Source organism: Tiliqua scincoides, chromosome 3 (assembly GCF_035046505.1).
Source record: "Tiliqua scincoides isolate rTilSci1 chromosome 3, rTilSci1.hap2, whole genome shotgun sequence".
Classification (NCBI taxonomy): Eukaryota; Metazoa; Chordata; class Lepidosauria; order Squamata; family Scincidae; genus Tiliqua; species Tiliqua scincoides.
This window is the reverse complement of record NC_089823.1, coordinates 14,921,891-14,940,846: the sequence shown is the minus strand read 5'-3', so window position 1 is coordinate 14,940,846 and position 18,956 is coordinate 14,921,891. Positions and strand designations below refer to the sequence as shown.

Here is an 18,956-nt window from a genome sequence, read left to right as displayed (position 1 = left end):
ATCACTTCGGGTGGATCCTGACAGATTGTCATTCTAAAAAGGGGATCCCAGTGCTAAAATGTTCGAGAACCACTGTGCTAGGCAATTACAATTTAAAACAATCATCTCTTAGAATAAAGAGTCACAATGAGAAAGGAAAAAAGAATAGGAAGGGGGGGAGAAAGAATGGAAATTCAGATACCACTGCTTTAATAATGTTACATAACAAAATTAGATAATGACCCAGTAGAACAGGGAGAGCCTCAATATCTCATCTCTGAAGATGGAATGCCTGTGGGTGAAGATGATTCTGGAAGAGGAGAAGTCAAATGGCAGCTGGTCCCAGGCAGGTCAATGAAGGAGGCCACACTGTGTAACTTCTCAGTCTGAAACACCCAGGTGAAATGGTTATCAGTGGTGTGCAATGAGTCATTTGCATGCAGGCAATGAAGGAATCTGTTCTCCAGAAAGTGCAAGTTTCATGTCCATAGGAGGCTGCCAGCTTCTGCCTGTCCTGAAAACATAGGCTGGATCACCATGTGATGAAGGTCTGAATGTTCCTGTAATCCTTATGATCTTTGCCTGAATGTTCTGATTGTGTGAACTAAACTTTAGTCATTTGTGACAAATGGCTACAGCTTTTGCCTAGTATGTGACCTCTGTTGGCAACCTTCAGTCTCGAAAGACTATGGTATCGCGCTCTGAATGGTGGTTCTGGAACAGCGTCAAGTGTGGCTGAAAAGGCCGATTCGGGAGTGACAATCCCTTCCACACTGGGAGCAAGTGCAGTCTGTCCCTGTCTGTCTCCCTGGCTATGGGCCTTCCTTCTTTGCCTCTTTGCCTCAGACTGTTGGCCAAGTGTCTCTTCAAACTGGGAAAGGCCATGGTGCACAGCCTGCCTCCAAGCAGGCCGCTCAGAGGCCAGGGTTTCCCACCTGTTGAGGTCCACTCCTAAGGCCTTCAGATCCCTCTTGCAGATGTCCTTGTATCGCAGCTGTGGTCTACCTGTAGGGCGCTTTCCTTGCACAAGTTCACCATAGAGGCGATCCTTTGGGATCTGGCCATCATCCATTCTCAACGTATGTGACCATCTTTAACAAATATGCTACTGGCCTTGAATGAGTAGTTATGTTTTTGACTGGTGTAAGAAACCATGCTCACAAAAAGCCACAGATCACAAGTCAGAGAGCTAATTTCAATCAGTAAGAGTTGTATTTGTTCAAGCAAGTACAGACACACAAAATCTCAGGCATGGTGTACCTTGTCATGAGTTGCTTTCCACTGAGTTTAAACAAGAGCTTGGAATTAGGGTTGCTCTGAATATTCACCATTTCAGTTTTTAGACAGGAATTAACTATTTCAAGTAACACTACAAATTGTCCCTTCCCTCCAAAATGCCTTAACTGAACAAATTTATTGTTTTAAAAACCCATGAAATGTTCCTGATTCTCCTAGTTGCTGTTGCTTCCTGGTGCCATTTTGTCCTGGTTATGGTTTCTTTCACCTTCCTGAACTTCAAGTGTCAATGGTCTCAGCCAACCAGGGATCTTAGCATAAATGTGATGTCCAAATGCTACACACCCAATCAGATCTGGCTATGTGGATAGTTCAAACATAAAGCAGTATCTCCTGTAGTAATCACAGATTCTAGTCCATCAGGAATGAAGTTGTGGATGTGATGCCATCATAAAACTACATTACCAATCTTTTTGACTATGTGTTGATGTCACAAGGGCAAACACAATCAATTCAGAATGAGGTCAATACTTTCTATATCAGCTCTTGATGTGAATCATTTCCACTCCAGCATCTTCCTTTCAAGGAGTTGGTGGCTCCTCTCACATGCGTTCAGGCATGTCACAGTGTTGCCACAATAGCATGTAAGGAAGCTATGACATTGGCTTTTAAGCTGGTGTATGAACTCACTTTGGGAAAAGTAAGTGTCTCTCTGCAGAAGCACGCATGGCCTCTGGGACACCCAGTGCCTCTGGGAACAAAGTGCCAGGTAAGGCACCGTGAGTTTAGCATCTGGGCAAGTTCAGCAGCAGGGCGAGAAGGCCAGGGCCCCAGACACCGCCCTTCTCTTCCCTTGAGAAGAGGGCAGCAAACCAGTGTAGGGTTTTTTAAGTACCCCTAAATAAAAACAACAAAAAAAGCTATGCAGTCAGACAGCCAGCAGCAGGGTGGGGGCTATCCAGTGTTCTGCATCAAGTGCCACATGTATGACTATATGCTTCTGGGGCATAAGTCATGTGTGTGTCCTCGGTGCAAGGAGCTCCAGGGTCTCAAGGAACGCGTCCGCTCCCTTGAAGCCTTGGTGGCCGACCTGGAGAAGCAGAGGCAGGCAGAGAAGGACCGTGGGGAGACTTCCGGGGACAATCAGGCTTCATCCCAACCTCAGGCGTGCAGCTCCTCAGCTGTCCGGGTGGGAAGTCTTGGGGCTGGAGGACATCATCCTGGAGAGGAGGGAAACAATCCCTTAGGGGGGACCCCTTCTCCAGGGGACGGGCCCATATCTGAATGCACTCAGGATACTTCTCGGTGGGAGGGGGGTCGGGGGCTTCTTATAGTGGGGGATTCAATTATTAGAAACATAGAGAGGGGGGTTTGCGACAGATGTGAGGACCGCATGGCAACTTGCCTGCCTGGTGTGAAGGTTGCGGGCATCACTTCTCGTCTAGACAGTCTGGTAGACAGTGCTGGGGAGGAGGTAGCGGTTGTGGTGCATGTTGGCATCAGTGACGTGGGCAAGTGTAGCCAGGAGATCCTGGAGGTCAAATTTAGGCTATTAGGTAGGAAGCTGAAAGCCAGGACCTCAAAGGTAGCATTCTCGGAAGTGCTACCTGTTCCACGCCCAGGGCCAGCTAGGCAGGCGGAGATCAGGGGTCTCAATGCGTGGATGAGACGGTGGTGTAGGGAGGAGGGGTTTAGATTCGTTAGGCACTGGGGAATGTTTTGGATAAGCGGGGCCTGTACAAGAGGGACAGGCTTCACTTGAACCAGAATGGAACCAGACTGCTGGCACATAACATTAAAAAGGTGGCAGAGCAGCTTTTAAACTGATCTCTGGGGGAAGGCCGACAGGAGCCGAGGGGCATCCAGTTCAGGACTCCTCATCCCTATGGGACAAGGATGGGGAGGTTAGAGAACAACAAGACAAAAGCAGAGTAGGAGAAGAAATTGGGAATGGTGGCGTGATGGGATGTGATAGAAGGTTTGGCACAGTGAGAGGACACAGGGATAAAGGAGCTAATAAGCAGCCCATCCTGGGGCATTCCATGTACAAATGCAAATGCCTGAAGTCTCTGAGCAAAAATGGGAGAACTGGAATGTCTGGTGACAAGCGAAAACATTGATATAGTGGGCATAACGGAAACCTAGTGGATTCCGAGAATCAGTGGGATGCCGCAGTCCCGGGATATAAGGGGTGTGTTGGAGGTGGGGTGGCAGTTTATGTTAAGGAAGGGGACAATTCCTTAATGAATTGATTTAACTTCATTGTTAATGAAGTTTATCCAGCAAAGTAGAGATTGAAGGTGGGTCCGACTCCACTGTAGAATCTCTGTGGGTTAAATTACCAGGCCTGAGGAGCAATGTAATACTGGGGGCGTACTTTTGTCCTCCAGACCAGAAATCGGAAGGGGACCTTGAAATGAGGAAACAGATCAGGGAGGTGACAAGGAGGGACAGGGTTGTAATCATGGGGGACTTCAATTATCCTGATATTGACTGGGTCAATTTGTATTCTGGTCATGAAAAGGAGACCGGATTCCTTGACATGCTAAATGACTGTGCCTTAGAGCAAGGGTGCCCAAACCCTGGCCCTGGGACCACATGCAGCCGTTGAGGCCTCTCAATGCGGCTCTCAGGGAGTCCCCAGTCTCCAATGAGCCTTTGGCCCTCTGGAGATTTTTGGGAGCCCACACTGGCCGATGCAACTGCTCTCAGTGTGAGGGCGACTGTTTGACCTCTCGCGTGAGCTGTGGGATGAGGGCTCCCTCTACTACTGGTTGTTTCACGTCTGTGATGCAGTAGCGGTAGCAAAGGAAAGGCCAGCCTTGCTTTGTGCAAGGCCTTTTATAGGCCTTGAGCTATTGCAAAACCTTCATTCATTCATATAAGTTCATCTTTAATATATTCATTTATGTAAATTTATGTAAATTTATTCAAATTTTAAATGTGAATTAATTCTTCCTTTTCCATGGCCCCCAACACAGTGTCAGAGAGATGATGTAGCCCTCCTGCCAAAAACTTTGGACACCCCTGCCTTAGAGCAGCTAGTCATGGAGCCCACCAGAGGACAGGTGACTCTGGATTTAGTATTGTGCGGTACTCAGGTCCTGGTTAGAGATATCAATGTTACGGAGCTATTGGGGAACAGTGATCATGCTGCGATTCGTTTCGACATGCATGTCGGGGGAAGAATACTGGGCAAATCTCTCACAAAAACCCTTGACTTCCGACGGGCGGACTTCCCTCAAATGAGGAGGCTGGTTAGAAGGAGGTTCAAAGGGAAGGTAAAAAGAGTCCAATCTCTCCAGACTGCATGGAGTCTATTAAACAACATTAATAGAGGCCCAGCAGAGGTGTATACCACAAAGAAAGAAGGGCTCCACTAAATCCAGGAGGGTGCCCGCATGGCTAACGAGCCAAGTTAGAGAGGCTGTGAAGGGCAAGGAAGCTTCCTTCCATAAACGGAAGTCTTGCCCTAATGAGGAGAATAAAAAGGAACATAAACTGTGGCAAAAGAAATGTAAGAAGGTGATACGGGAGGCCAAGCGAGACTATGAGGAACGCATGACCAGCAACATTAAGGGGAATAATAAAAGCTTCTTCAAATATGTTAGAAGCTGGAAACCTGCCATAGAAGCGGTTGGCCCTCTGGATGGTGAGGAAGGGAAAGGGGAGATAAAAGGAGACTTAGAGATGGCAGAGAAATTAAATGAGTTCTTTGCATCTGTCTGCACGGCAGAAGACCTCGGGCAGATACCACTGCCTGAACGGCCCCTCCTGACCGAGGAGTTAAGTCAGATAGAGGTTAAAAGAGAAGATGTTTCAGACCTCATTGATAAATTAAAGATCAATAAGTCACCGGGCCCTGATGGCATCCACCCAAGAGTTATTAAGGAATTGAAGAATGAAGTTGCTGATCTCTTGACTAAAATATGCAACTTGTCCCTCAAAATGGCCATGGTGCCAGAAGATTGGAAGATAGCAAATGTCATGTCCATCTTTAAAAAGGGAAAGAGGGGGGTCCCGGGAAACTATAGGCCGGTCAGCCTAACATCTATACTAGGTAAGATGGTGGAATGCCTCATCAAAGATAGAATCTCAAAACACATAGACGAACAGGCCTTGCTGAGGGAGAATCAGCATGGCTTCTGTAAGGGTCAGTCTTGCCTCACAAACCTTACAGAATTCATTGAAAAGGTCAACAGGCATGTGGATGCGGGAGAACCTGTGGACATTATATATCTGGACTTTCAGAAGGCGTTCGACACGGTCCCTCACCAAAGGCTACTGAAAAAACTCCACAGTCAGGGAATTAGAGGACAGGTCCTCTCATGGATTGAGAACTGGTTGAAGACCAGGAAACAGAGAGTGGGTGTCAATGGGCAATTTTCACAATGGAGAGAGGTGAAAAGCGGTGTGCCCCAAGGATCTGTCCTGGGACCGGTGCTTTTCAACCTCTTCATAAATGACCTGGAGACAGGGTTGAGCAGTGAGGTGGCAAAGTTTGCAGACAATACCAAACTTTTCCGAGTGGTGAAGACCAGAAGTGATTGTGAGGAGCTCCAGAAGGATATCTCCAGACTGGCAGAATGGGCAGCAAAATGGCAGATGCGCTTCAGTGTCAGTAAGTGTAAAGTCATGCACATTGGGGCAAAAAATCAAAACTTCACATATAGGCTGATGAGTTCTTAGCTGTGACAGATCAGGAGAGAGATCTTGGGGGGGGGTGGACAGGTCGATGAAAGTGTCGACCCAATGTGCGGTGGCAGTGAAGAAGGCCAATTCTGTGCTTGGGATCATTAGGAAGGGTATTGAGAACAAAACGGCTAATATTATAATACCGTTGTACAAATCGAGGGTAAGGCCACACCTGGATTTTTGTGTCCAGTTCTGGTCGCCGCATCTCAAAAAAGACATAGTGGAAATGGAAAAGGTGCAAAAGAGAGCGACTAAGATGATTACTGGGCTGGGGCACCCTCCTTATGAGGAAAGGTGAAGGTATTTGGGCCTCTTCAATCTAGAAAAGAGGCGCCTAAGGGGGGACATGATTGAGACATACGAAATTATGCAGGGGATGGACATTGTGGATAGAGTGATGCTCTTTACACTTTCACATAATACCAGAACCAGGGGACATCCACTAAAATTGAGTGTTGGGAGAGTTAGGACAGACAAAAGAAAATATTTCTTTACACAGCATGTGGTTGGTCTGTGGAACTCCTTGCCACAGGATGTGGTGATGGCATCTGGTCTGGATGCCTTTAAAAGGGGATTGGACGAGTTTCTGGAGGAAAAATCCATTCTGGGTTACAAGCTATGATGTGTATGTGCAACCTCCTGATTTTAGAAATGGGCTATGCCAGATGCAAGGGAGGGCACCAGGATGCAGGTCTCTTGAAGCTGGACTAGATGGGCCTATGGCCTGATCCAGTGGGGCTGTTCTTATGTTCTTATGTTAACACGCTACATGAACTCTCTCTGTCTCTTTCTGGCAGACGGTTTTGTGTAGCAAAAGTGCGCATTGCTATTTATTATCTATTTGTAAGATGGTAGCCTGAGTCCTTTTGACTCATCAGGAAAAGATTATATAAACTTATCAAATGAAAGTTGTTATAAGAAGGGACAATCTGATCCTGTAGTGTCTGTTCCATGAATTGCTTCAAAGTGGGACCGAGGAAATAAACTTGGTTTGGATCTGAAGCTGTCACAATCTGGAATAAGGAGCATCTTTTAAAATAAGGGACATCTGGCATTACCCTGATCCTATAGTCTCTCTCTCTCTCTCTCTCTCTGTTTGGCTGACACAAGCCCATATGGGCCCATGGGCCCATGGTTGATGCTAGGAAGGAGGCATAGGATATCAGTGGTGTCACTCCCCCCTGCCCTCCCCACAACACACCCCTGGCTGGCTCTGATCCCCATCCCAATTCTTCCCCTCCTTGCCCACAGTCCACCCTCTCCCCAACTTACTGGCACCAGCCGCGGTTGGGCATTCCATTGGCACACACTGTCACCAGCTGTTTGCACTGGTGGCCCCATTCCATGCACTTTGTGGCTTCTGCACCTGAAGCCCAGGACTTCCATCGATGGAATGCAAGTTCCATCAGCAGAAGGCCCAGATAGGATTGGGCCATCAGTTCATTATTACTATTCATCTCATCTTTCTGACAGTACCTCTCCCACATTTGACAAAAAATGGTCACAGACATCTGGAACATTGTAATAGAAGATTATCTCTCTGTTACTAATTCTTACTAGGCAGTGTGTTTTCCTAATAAGCGTGGCTAGAGAGACTTGGCTGAGCTCGTCATTCTTTAAAACAGGGAAACATGATCCCACAGGTCATGCAAAAACGGCTGGAGATTTCTGCTATCAGAGGGGCACTGCATTTGTGGGCTTCATAAATATATACATTGTTTTAGCCAGAGCTGATAATTCTCTGTAAATTTTCTGGCTCTAAGGACTCCAAGAAAGCACTTTGAGACATGGCCTTATCAGTGAATGCTTGCTAAGTGAAAGCACAAGGCTCGTTCCTCTGCTTGTCACAGGCCCTTCATGTTAGAATGTGGGGGGAGGAGGGGAGGAGGTTTACAATAGGATTTGCTAACTTCATGCCTTCCGCCTTTAGGGACTAACCACAGGATTGAAGGAGGAGAGCAGCTCGGTTTTGTGAAAAATGAGCAAACCAAAGGGGTGGTTAATGTGGGTATTTTGTGTAGGGATTTAAGAGCGGGTGTGATGTGGTCAGAATGAGCAGGCTATTTTAACAGCGTAGAGGTAAGGGGACTGAAGTGAGAGTGGGAAAATTCTCTTCTCCACAAGAGAAGGTTACAGTCATCAAAGCGAAAGGTAACCAGGCCATGAACCAGAATTTTTGCTGAGGGACTCGAGAGGAAAAGCATGATGGTGAGCCTGATCAATAGGGGGAACAGTTGTCGATTGATAAGGAGACTGAATGAAGAAAGGAGTGCTTGGTAGGAAAGACGAGGAGTTCCTTTTGGACACATCTAACTTAAAATGCTGATGAAGCATCTGAACAGCAATACCAGGCTGTAATCCTATGCACACTTTCCTGGAAGTTAGCACCACTGAACACAAGGGGACTTACTTCTGAGTAAACATGCATAGGTTTGTGCTGCCAGAGTGGCACTTGTAGATGCAGGATTGATGGAAGGAGAAAGTTATGCTTTGTAACCATATATTTTTTCCTTGTTCTGTTGCACATGTCTGGAAGGATGTGGAGGATAATCAGTCTCCACTAATATATATACTCCCTTGGAACAGAATGGAATTTCCCCAACCTAGGAGAAAATACACAGTAATGCAAGAGAAGAAAGTTGCCCATTGCTGGCCAGCAGTTTAAAAAGCAGCCATTCATATTTTCTGGGATGTATCTGCATTGTAGTAAATTTGTGGGATCCAGTTCTAATCATATTATGTGCAAGACATCATGTGGGCATAGTTATATGTAAGTCCTAGTGGTAGGTGCTAGCATGTCCTCAGACCTTGGGCTGCGAGAGGTATCCACGAGCTAATCACACGTTCACAGCCATGCATTATGAGTGCCATATGAATCCAGGGGTGGCCCAGCCATGAGTCCAGATGAATCCCCCCCCCCGCTTCAAACAGTGGGCTGGGGAGGTGACTAGCTGAGGGGATGCTCCACCTTGCTACCTTTGGACATTGGGGTCATCATCTTTCTGCTGGGGGGAACTCATTATCAAAAGAATTAGTGTATGCCAGTTCTCAAACTATGTACTGTGGTGCTTGAGATCTCATGCGATCCAAGACAGTGGCACTTGGGAGAGCCAGCAAGAAGAGACCACTGTTAGAGAAGGGCACTGTGAGCACGATTAAGTTTGGGAACCATTAGTGAAGGCCCATCCTGGTCACCCACAAAAGCCTGTGAGATAGGGGTTGCACCTTCAGTTTATTAAGGATCAACAAGAGAACACAGAGGTAAGGGCTAGGCAGTTCAGCTAAAAAAAATAGTGGGCTATCCTTGCAACCCCACAGATTTCTTCACCATCTGATTCACCCCTTGGGTTAATTCCTCAGTTTGTCTGTCACTGCACTCTATGGGTGAAACTGCAAAAATCTCCCTGACCTGAAGGGTCTTTGCAATCATGGGAGTGGCCAGCTCCTAGACTGCCTTGGGCTCCACAGCTTGGTGATGAGCCTGGACCCCCAAAGGCCTGAGGATCGAGTTTTCCCTTTTCCAGTTTCCTATTGGTAGTCCTCAGACTTTAAAGCCTCTCTCTCTTTTATCCTTTCTTGCCCAGGGAGGTTTCTATCAAGCAGCTGTCCTATCACGTTCCTCCCCTCCATTGTCCCTGTCCACCCACTTTCCCCCTCATTTCCCCTCCTTTCTTTGCTCTCTCCTTCCCCTCTTTTTGCCTTCTCCTGTTGGTTCTCTCCCTCCTTTCCTTGCTGCTGTTTGTCCTCTCCTCCTTTTCCCATCCTCTCTCAGCCTTCTTCCTTCCTTTCTGTACATTGGCTATCTGCTAGTTGCATGTGGTCAGATGCATATGTCTGCATATGGTCAGATGCAGCACCCTGTATCCCAAAGGAGTCATCCAGGGCTGGCCTCAGAATGCAACTAGATCGGACAATGGCTGAGGTCTCACACCCGTCCCAGGGTGCACTTGGTCAGGACAAGCCCTGATCTTTCCGGTGGCAGCATAGTACCCATTGCACCATCCAGGGGCAGGTAGCTATGGGAGGGGGCATTGCAGGGCTTTACCCCAGGAACCTGATGCCAACACCAGAATCTCTGTAAACTGCTAACAGCAAATAGTGTGAACAACCACTAATCTTGGCCATCTTTTAAGGCAGGTAGACCACAGCTGCGGTACAAGGACATCTGCAAGAGGGATCTGAAGGCCTTAGGAGTGGACCTCAACAAGTGGGAAACCCTGGCCTCTGAGCGGCCCGCTTGGAGGCAGGCTGTGCAGCATGGCCTTTCCCAGTTTGAAGAGACACTTGGCCAACAGTCTGAGGCAAAGAGGCAAAGAAGGAAGGCCCATAGCCAGGGAGACAGACCAGGGACAGACTGCACTTGCTCCCGGTGTGGAAGGGATTGTCACTCCCGAATTGGCCTTTTCAGCCACACTAGACGCTGTGCCAGAATTTCAGAGCGCGATACCATAGTCTTTCCAGACTGAAGGTTGCCAACAATAATGACAGGAGCGGGAAAGTGTTCACTCAGTCATTTGTCTTAAAGAGGTATCCTTCTAGGGACTATTCTTCCATTTTCACACACGCAACATTAGCTATATACACAAGTTCCAAAGGAAAATGAAACAGTCTTGGAGACAAAAAGATATTCTTAATGTCACCTGTGAGCACTCCCTTTGTCACTCCCTTATTATCATAAGGCTTCCCCCCCAATGGAATTCAAAGCAAGTCAGAAGCTATTAGCTGACCCATTAACCATTAGATTTGCACATTAATAGTTCATTAAAGTCATGTATGAAAGGGAAAAAATAAAGAGGCTAAAATGTTTTCTCTGAGGATCCGTAGATCTGGTGGCAGCCAGTGTCCTAGTCTTTGCAGTTCTAGGATCAAAAGGATGCAGAGCTAATGAATCACTTTATTCATCTCTAGTGTGCTGTGTTTTGTGTGGTGGTGCTGGTGGGGGACCCCTGCTTCATGCAAAACAAAACAAGCTAAGTCAGGTCTATATCCGTCTCCTAATTAGGGAGAACTCGGGATTCAAAACTGGCATGTGATGCAATGCGCCTGAACAATAACACAGTCCTCCGTTCTCAGCATAAATAGTCAGCATTCGAGGCAGGGCAAGTGGCAGGTCTCTTGCATGTGGCTTCTCCAGCCTCCCTTTCTAAAGCAGTTTTCTGCATGTCGAAAAGAAGCACGATTGGCAACCTTCAGTCTCACTATGATATAAGCCTATAGCACCTGGTACTCCCAGGCCGTCTCCCATCCAAGTACTAATCAGGTCTGACCCTGCTTAGCTTCTGAGATCAGGCAAGACCTGACATGCATTGCCTATACTGGGGGGTCATTGGTTTCTCTAATAAATTGAGTCCTGGGAGCTGGTTTATAGGGAAAGCAAGGCTGATCTCAAGTATATCATTCTAGGTGATTGCAAGTGGCAATTCTATGACAAGTTCTCCTCTGGTGTGATGTGTGGTAGAATTTCCCCATCTCCAGACATCACTTCAGTGTGCATTTCCCCACCACAACCAGTGGCATGATATGCATATACGGTGATATACTGTGTGCCATAGGACATCAGGGCATGCTTTCTGAACCTATAGATATTGTATATCTGGATTTTCAGAAGGCATTTGACACGAACCCTCACCAAAGACTGCTGAGAAAATTCCTCAGTCAGGGAATAAGAGGGCAGGTCCTCTCATGGATTAGGAACTGGTTGAGGACCAGGAAACAGAGATTGGCTGTCAATGAGAAATTTTCACAATGGAGAGAGGTGAAAAATGGAAGACCAATTCCATGCTCAGGATTATTAGAAAGGGGATTGAGTATAAAACAGCCAATATTATAATTTCCAATATTTCCCTCTCACACAACACCAGAACCAGGGAACATCCACTAAAATTGAATCTTGGGAGATTGAGAACAGACAAAATATTTCTCTACCCAGCATATAATTAGTCTGTGGAACTTCTTGCCACAGGATGTGGTGATGGTGTCCGACCTAAATGCCTTTAAAAGACAATTGGACAGATTTCTGGAGGAAAATTCCATCACAGGTTACAAGCCATGTTGTGTATGTGTAACCTCCTGGTTTTGAAGTAGGCTACCTCAGAATGTCAGGTGCAAGACAGTGGCAGGTTTGTGGTGGGCCACTATGAGATCCAGCAAGCTGGATTAGGTGGACCTTTGGCCTGATCCAGCAGGGTTCTTCTTATGTTCTTATGAGTGCTCATGTTTATCTTAAGGCACAATCCTAACCACTTATGTCAGTGCTTTCCAGCACTGACATAAGGGCAATGCAGCTCCAAGGTAAGGGAACAAACATTCCCTTACTTTGAAGAGGCCTCTGTGAGTGACACCCAATTGCAGGATGCAGCACACGTCCCATTGGCATTGCTATGCCAGTGCTGGAAAGTACGTACTGACATAAGGGGTTAGGATTGCACCCTTAGTATCTTTATCTCCCTTCCTCATATCTCAAATCGTGGGTCTCAGCATCAATTTCAGGTGAAGGTACTTGCTGGAATGCTGAGGATCTCACACTCTATTTTAAGACATTAACCCTCATCATGCTAATATAGTATTCACATATGTTAATAGTCCTTATCACTATGCATAGACTGTTCTGTCTGAAGAGATATCTCTCACTGAGTGAGCCCCTATGCCAAGTGGCATCTCATACCATTCTATGCCATGCAATGAAATTTTTGATTCCAGCTGAGCCTTTGGAATGAGATCTGCTGCCTTGTCTCTCCATGTGCTGCAGCCTGTGGAATGGCTATGAATTCTGATGTTCCTTACTAAGTTAATCCCAGTATGTTCACAAAGAAAGACGTATTTCTAATGAAGCAATTTTGCACTGGAATAAAATACTGGCCATGTATTATATGTGTGCGGCAGGACCTTGAATGGTGTGTTCATATCAAGGCCTTTGCACTGGAATAAAATACTGGTCATGTATTATATGTGTGCGGCAGGACCTTGAATGGTGTGTTCGTATCAAGGCCTTTGGACCAGTAGACCCACTTCAAGGCCTCTCTGTGCTGCCCAGATTGAAGTAAATGGAAACTGCCATGTGTATATTGTATATTGGAAGGAGAGAGAGAGGGAGAGAGGGAGAGAGAAGGTTAAGTCAGAATTATTTACTACAGCAAGAACAGGAGTACTAAAGAAACCATATATAAGCATCAATCACCTTCTTTGTTGAGACTTCATGAGAGAGTGATGAATAGGCCTTCTGTATAGAAATATTCTGCTGCACTGTAAAAGGCCCATAAATTATAAATTTGTTAATCTTGCGCACCTCATGCGCACAAAACACTAAGAAGAACTGTTAATGCATGGGAACAGAGAGAGCTACCAATGGAGGCAAAGGAGCCTGGAGTCAATGTCACATGCACGTCAGAGCACACCACATAAAATTGCACAGTGGCGTAGCTAGAGGGGGTGCAAAGCACTAAGTTTTGCAGGGAACCTCACTGCAGAATGCAAGCTGGGAGGTGGCATTTGCCTCCATTTTGCTCCCATCGCCTGGAATGGCTCCAAAGGGGAGGGGCTGCTTGCACGCTGCAGTGAGGCTCCCTGGAAAACTTAGTCCTTTGCACCCCCCCTCTAGCTACACCACCACAATCGCAAGAGCCGTTGAGCCAATATCAGTGCCCTGTAACATTTATTTTTCTTAGTGCAAGTTCTTTTAAAAATCCCAAACCCTGGAACTACAGGTTTTGAGCAGGATGGAGCTCGAATTAGACCAAGCCACCTTGGGAGGGTGCCTTTTAGTGCCTCCCTCCACTCCCCAGAGCAGTTTTGCTACATTATTGTAATTGTAATTATGTATAATATTGCATCACATCTGTGTATTTTAAAATGTTTGCAAATTTTGCTTCACGTAGCTCTCGTGGTTCCAGAAACTTGCATGACCGACACTGACTCTCATCCAGTCATCCTCCCACTTTTGCCTGTTCCTAGCACGCCAAGGCCTCACTCTCCTCAAGGCCTTGAGGGATTAGGGACACTCCCTTCCAATAACTTGGCACCCTGCCAGAATTGAGGGCAGGACTGACGAAGAAACAGCCCAGCTCCTCAAACAAAATTGGGTTTATTTACAAAGGTCACTCCAGTAGCAACTGCAGTAGCTCCGCCACACAGTTCAGCAGTGGCGAAGGTCTGGAGTTGACAGTTAGGCATTCACACTCCTCAGTAGTGTAGCTAAAGGGGGGGGCAGCGTGATAAGTATTGCAGGCGCTACAACACATCATGTTAGCAGCCCATCCCATTCACCATCAGAATCATTCTGGGTTCCGTCCCCTTACCCCAAGGAGGTTTCCAGAAGCCAAAACACCCCCCATGGGATACAGTGGAGGCATTGGCGCCACTGCATCGCCGAACATGGAGTTTGGACTGGGCTGCCCGTTTACTGAGATAATATATAGTTCCACTCTTATATGTGAAAAGATCCTGTTGCCAGCCTAGCTTTTAACAATGCTGGATAAAATAACAGTTGGCCGTTTTATTGCTTTTTATTTACTTTTGAGTGCATCATCTCAAAGGGAAAGGCCTGTTGGGGCCGTTGCTCTGCTTAACGATGGTTTTCCTTCTTGCTGAGAAGGAAAGTCTGTGAGGAAATGAGTAGACTCTATGAGAATGTGGCCATCCCAAGCTGAATGGGGGTGTGAAAGCTGTGCTTCCTTCCATGGGAATGAGATCCACTGCCAAGGCGGGATGCCTGGCTTTCCCCTGGGAATGCATCTGAGCTCTGATTGGTGGAAATGACTGTGAGAAGCTCAAGCAAAGATGTGAATCTGTGTCAGCCTGCAAAGTAAGAAGGGGGAGCCCCTTTTGACTATGAATTGAGTTGAGACTAGGCATCAGGGTCAGGTTTTAGATAAGGTTCTTATCCCCTCAATCCAAAGCCAGGACTCCTTGCTTGTAAACCAAGGCAAAGCTCTTTGTTACTCTCTCTGTTTCAAGCATTGTGAAAAAACCACAATCAGTACACAATAGGACTTCGATTCTCAAAGTCTCAGAGTTTGAGGACCGAAGTAAGTTATTGCGTGGGAGGGCAGCGGGCGCGGGGGGAAGGATCTCCACCAGGGATCCTGGGGATCGCGTCACTAAGCGGGGTGCAGGAACTGGCATGTACATACCAGTCCCTGCTGCAGCCTCCCGGGGGCACGGAGACACCTGCGCAACCCTCCGCAAAACTGGAAGTGAAGCGCAATTGCTCGGCTTTCACTTTCTAAGCTTTGGGGAGCCCTGCGTAGGGTCGCACAGGGCTCCCCGCACCCCCGGGAGGCTGTAGCAGGGACTGGTAAGTACATGGTAGTCCCAACAGCCCCCTTGGCGACGCGATCCTGCGGATCATGTCGCTGCCCCTGCCCCTTAAGGGGAAAGAGTCCGGGGCCCTCTGGCTGGGGCGTCGCAACACCCAAGTTTGAGAAGCCCTGCAATAGGAGATACAATATCTAGGAAGGAGGTTCTCAAGCTTTTAGCACTGGGACCCACTTTTTAGAATGAGAATCCATCAGGAATCTATCAACGGAAGTGATGTCATGACCGGAAGTGATATCATCAAGCAGGAAGAGTTTTAACAATCCTAGGCTGCAATACTACCCACACTTACCCAGGAGTAAGCCCCATTGACTATCATGGTTAGAAGCATATACAGAGTAGCCTGTTCAGAGATCTGTAACATTTCCCCGAATGCAGTCACATGCCCTGGTAGCATCAAGTCTAATGTGTTAAAACTAAAATATTGAAATGAATGGGGACCCTCTTGAAATTGGCTCACGACTCACCTAGTGGATCCTGACCCACAGTTTGAGAAACACTGATCTAGGAGATATATTCATTATTTTATTTATCTCAACATATCGTTCCTGGCTTTTTGTCTTTGAAAGCATCCAAAGGAGCTGAAAACAGAAAATATTAAATCAAACAACATGAGAAAACGGTGATAAAAATAACAGCCAAAGGGTTTAAAAAAAAAATGAAAACCTAATTTTAAGAACAGTTGCATGGCTATAGGGGTGTGCAGACCTTCAGAATTTACAAACCTCTTCATCAGTTTTTAAAATGGGATAAGAACATAAGAACATAAGAATAGCCCCACTGGATCAGGCCATAGGCCCATCTAGTCCAGCTTCCTGTATCTCACAGTGGCCCACCAAATGTCCCAGGGAGCACACCAGATAACAAGAGACCTGCAGCCTGGTGCCCTCCCTTGCATCTGGCATTCTGACATAGCCCATTTCTAAAATCAGGAGTTTGCACATACGCATCATGGCTTGTAACCCGTAATGGATTTTTCCTCCAGAAACTTGTCCAATCCCCTTTTAAAGGCGTCCAGGCCAGATGCCATCACCACATCTTGTGGCAAGGGGTTCCACAGACCAACCACACGCTGAGTAAAGAAATATTTTCTTTTGTCTGTCCTAACTCTCCCAACACTCAATTTTAGTGGCTGTCCCCTGGTTCTGGTGTTATGCGAGAGTGTAAAGAGCATCTCTCTATCCACTTTATCCTTCCCATGCATAATTTTGTATGTCTCAATCATGTCCCCCTTCAGGTGCCTCTTTTCCAGGCTGAAGAGGCCCAAACGCTACTTTTGTACTTTATGTCATATGAGCAGAAAATGGAAGAAGGATTGGAAGAGGTATCATCTCCCTCTAAGGAATCATAATGGCTAGAACCACGAGCCCCATGTGCGGGTCGGCAGGCCTATTAGTTGGAGCAGGCTTCCTGGGCAGTAAAAGGTTCTCAGGTTCTGGACTGACCCTGCCCCCAGTACTGACATAATGCTGTGTTCATAATTGTACAAGATAATGCTGTGTACATAATTGTACATAACGGTACATGTTTGCACATACGCATCATGGCTTGTAACCCGTAATGGATTTTTCCTCCAGAAACTTGTCCAATCCCCTTTTAAAGGCGTCTAGGCCAGATGCCATCACCACATCCTGTGGCAAGGAGTTCCGCAGACCGACCACACGCTGAGTAAAGAAATATTTTCTTTTGTCTGTTCTAACTCTCCCAACACTCAATTTTAGTGGATGTCCCCTGGTTCTGGTGTTATGCGAGAGTGGAAAGAGCATCTCTCTATCCACTCTGTCCATCCCCTGCATAATTTAAAGCTAAATCTGTCAACTGCTATTGAGGGTCCATCTTCAGAGGCAGTATACCTCTAACAGCCCAATCCTAAAGATGACTTGAGCCAATGCAGGCCCCATCCACTAGCTCCTGAGTGTCACAAACATGCCATCAAGCAATGCCGTACCTCTCCCAGGCTGTCTGGTACCCCCCCCCCCCCGCACAATTGAGCAGCGCTGCCTTGACGCAACTGCTTTGTGGAAGGCTGGTGGGGGATAGAATGGAGCATTAGGCGCTATGGTTGCACTAAGTTTTGAATGGTTGCTTCAGCAAAATGACTTTCATAATTGAGCTGTTAGTCCCTTGAGTCAGGCCCTGCTTCTAATATGGTTTGCTCACTGGTTTGCTTTCATGCCAAACCTCAGAGATGAGTTCCCAAAGCCATTTTAATTATGCATTGCCCGAGGTAGCTTAGTGAGTGCAAGGATAGAGAGGGATCTCAACCTAGCCTTTTTTAATAAGACTGAAAGCAATAATTGGTGTGATTAATCACTTAATGGCTTGATCCCAGATTAAAAACAGCACACTGATTAATCCGATCTCGTCTTCAGCATTCTCAAATTGACACCACTGGGACTGGGTATAAGCTCCCAGTTTGCTGGCTTCCTCCCTGTGATTTGAGGCATAACACATATTATTTCTCAGAATCTGAACTCCTGCAAATATCGCAAAACTTCCTGAGCCAATTTAAAGGCAGATCCCAGTAGCACAGTTTGTATTTGCTACCGGCATAAAATAATATTTGCGTTCCATGCTTAAAATTATGGCTAATTCTGAAATTGCTCTCATTCTGAAATGTGCTTCCAAAGAAGCACATTCAAGGCAGCTGAAGAGATTTCTGGGAAAAATACTCACCTTGCTGGAGTATCTTTTTTCTCATACATCTTCCGCATTGTGCCGTCATTTTCCTTCTTCCTTTCCAAATGAATGCGACTTTCAAATGAGGTAAATTGTTTTAGCTCAGCTCCAAATAATATTTCACAGGGTTTTCTGAGTATTCAAAGAACTTCACATGTGTTGTCTCTGTGTTGCCCTTACAACAATCCTGTAAAAATAACACCTTATCACTGAATATAATAATACTTACTATCCCCATTTTGCTGCTGGGATGGCTGAGGCTGAGAGAGGCAGTAGTTTGCCCGCATACACCCATCTTGTTTAGGAAAAAGGCAAGATCATGGGCTATGCTGCATTCTGTGGGGGATTTTTGACTGCTGGAGGTCTCCTCGGGGTAAGTCCCAGAAGTCACACAGTCAACTCAGACCTGCAGCAGTGATATTGCTGGTGCAAGTCTGAGTTGATCTATGCAGGTGGATCAGGCTCATGGAGGGGGACAGGATTTGACATGCGCTGCCACTGCCGAACCCATCCCCTCCTGGACTGGATCCGCCCACCCTTTCCCCCCTTCTCCCCGTTCTGACCTTCCTCCCCCTCCTGTTCAACCCCACCCTGCCCTGTTCCACCTCCTGTGCCAAGCTCACCTGCTCCACTAGGCGTTCATCACTCCGCCGGCACATACAGGAAGGCACTAGCCTTCCCACTTGTATGCCGGCTCCCTATACGGCTGCAAAGTGCTTTATGGCGCTTTTGCGGCATCCTGTGTTGGCACTTGGCAGAATGTGCGTTCCACTGCCATAGGCCAAGGTTAGGACTGGGCCATCAAATGGGGAAATCTAACCCTGTCTATCCCTTGTGAAAAAGTAAAGGGTGGGTCTCTCGCTTTTTATACTCAGGTGTACGTACCTAAGAGAATGATAAAATGCTTCCCTTCAGAGAGAGGGCCACTATGCTGAACACCATAGTCCAGTGGTTCCCAAACTTTTTACCACTGGGACCCACTTTTTTAAAAGACAATCTATCGGGACCCATCTAGGTTTCCAAGACACTTAAAAAGGGAAATCTAGAAAGAAATA

General features: G+C 46.7%; 1 protein-coding gene across 2 annotated transcripts in view; it reads left to right on the top strand.

Annotated features, from left to right (window-relative positions):
• MAML2 (mastermind like transcriptional coactivator 2) overlaps nt 1-18,956 on the top strand; it is a 201,478-nt gene that overhangs the window by 145,303 nt on the left and 37,219 nt on the right. The gene's annotated exons all lie outside the window — the stretch shown is intronic.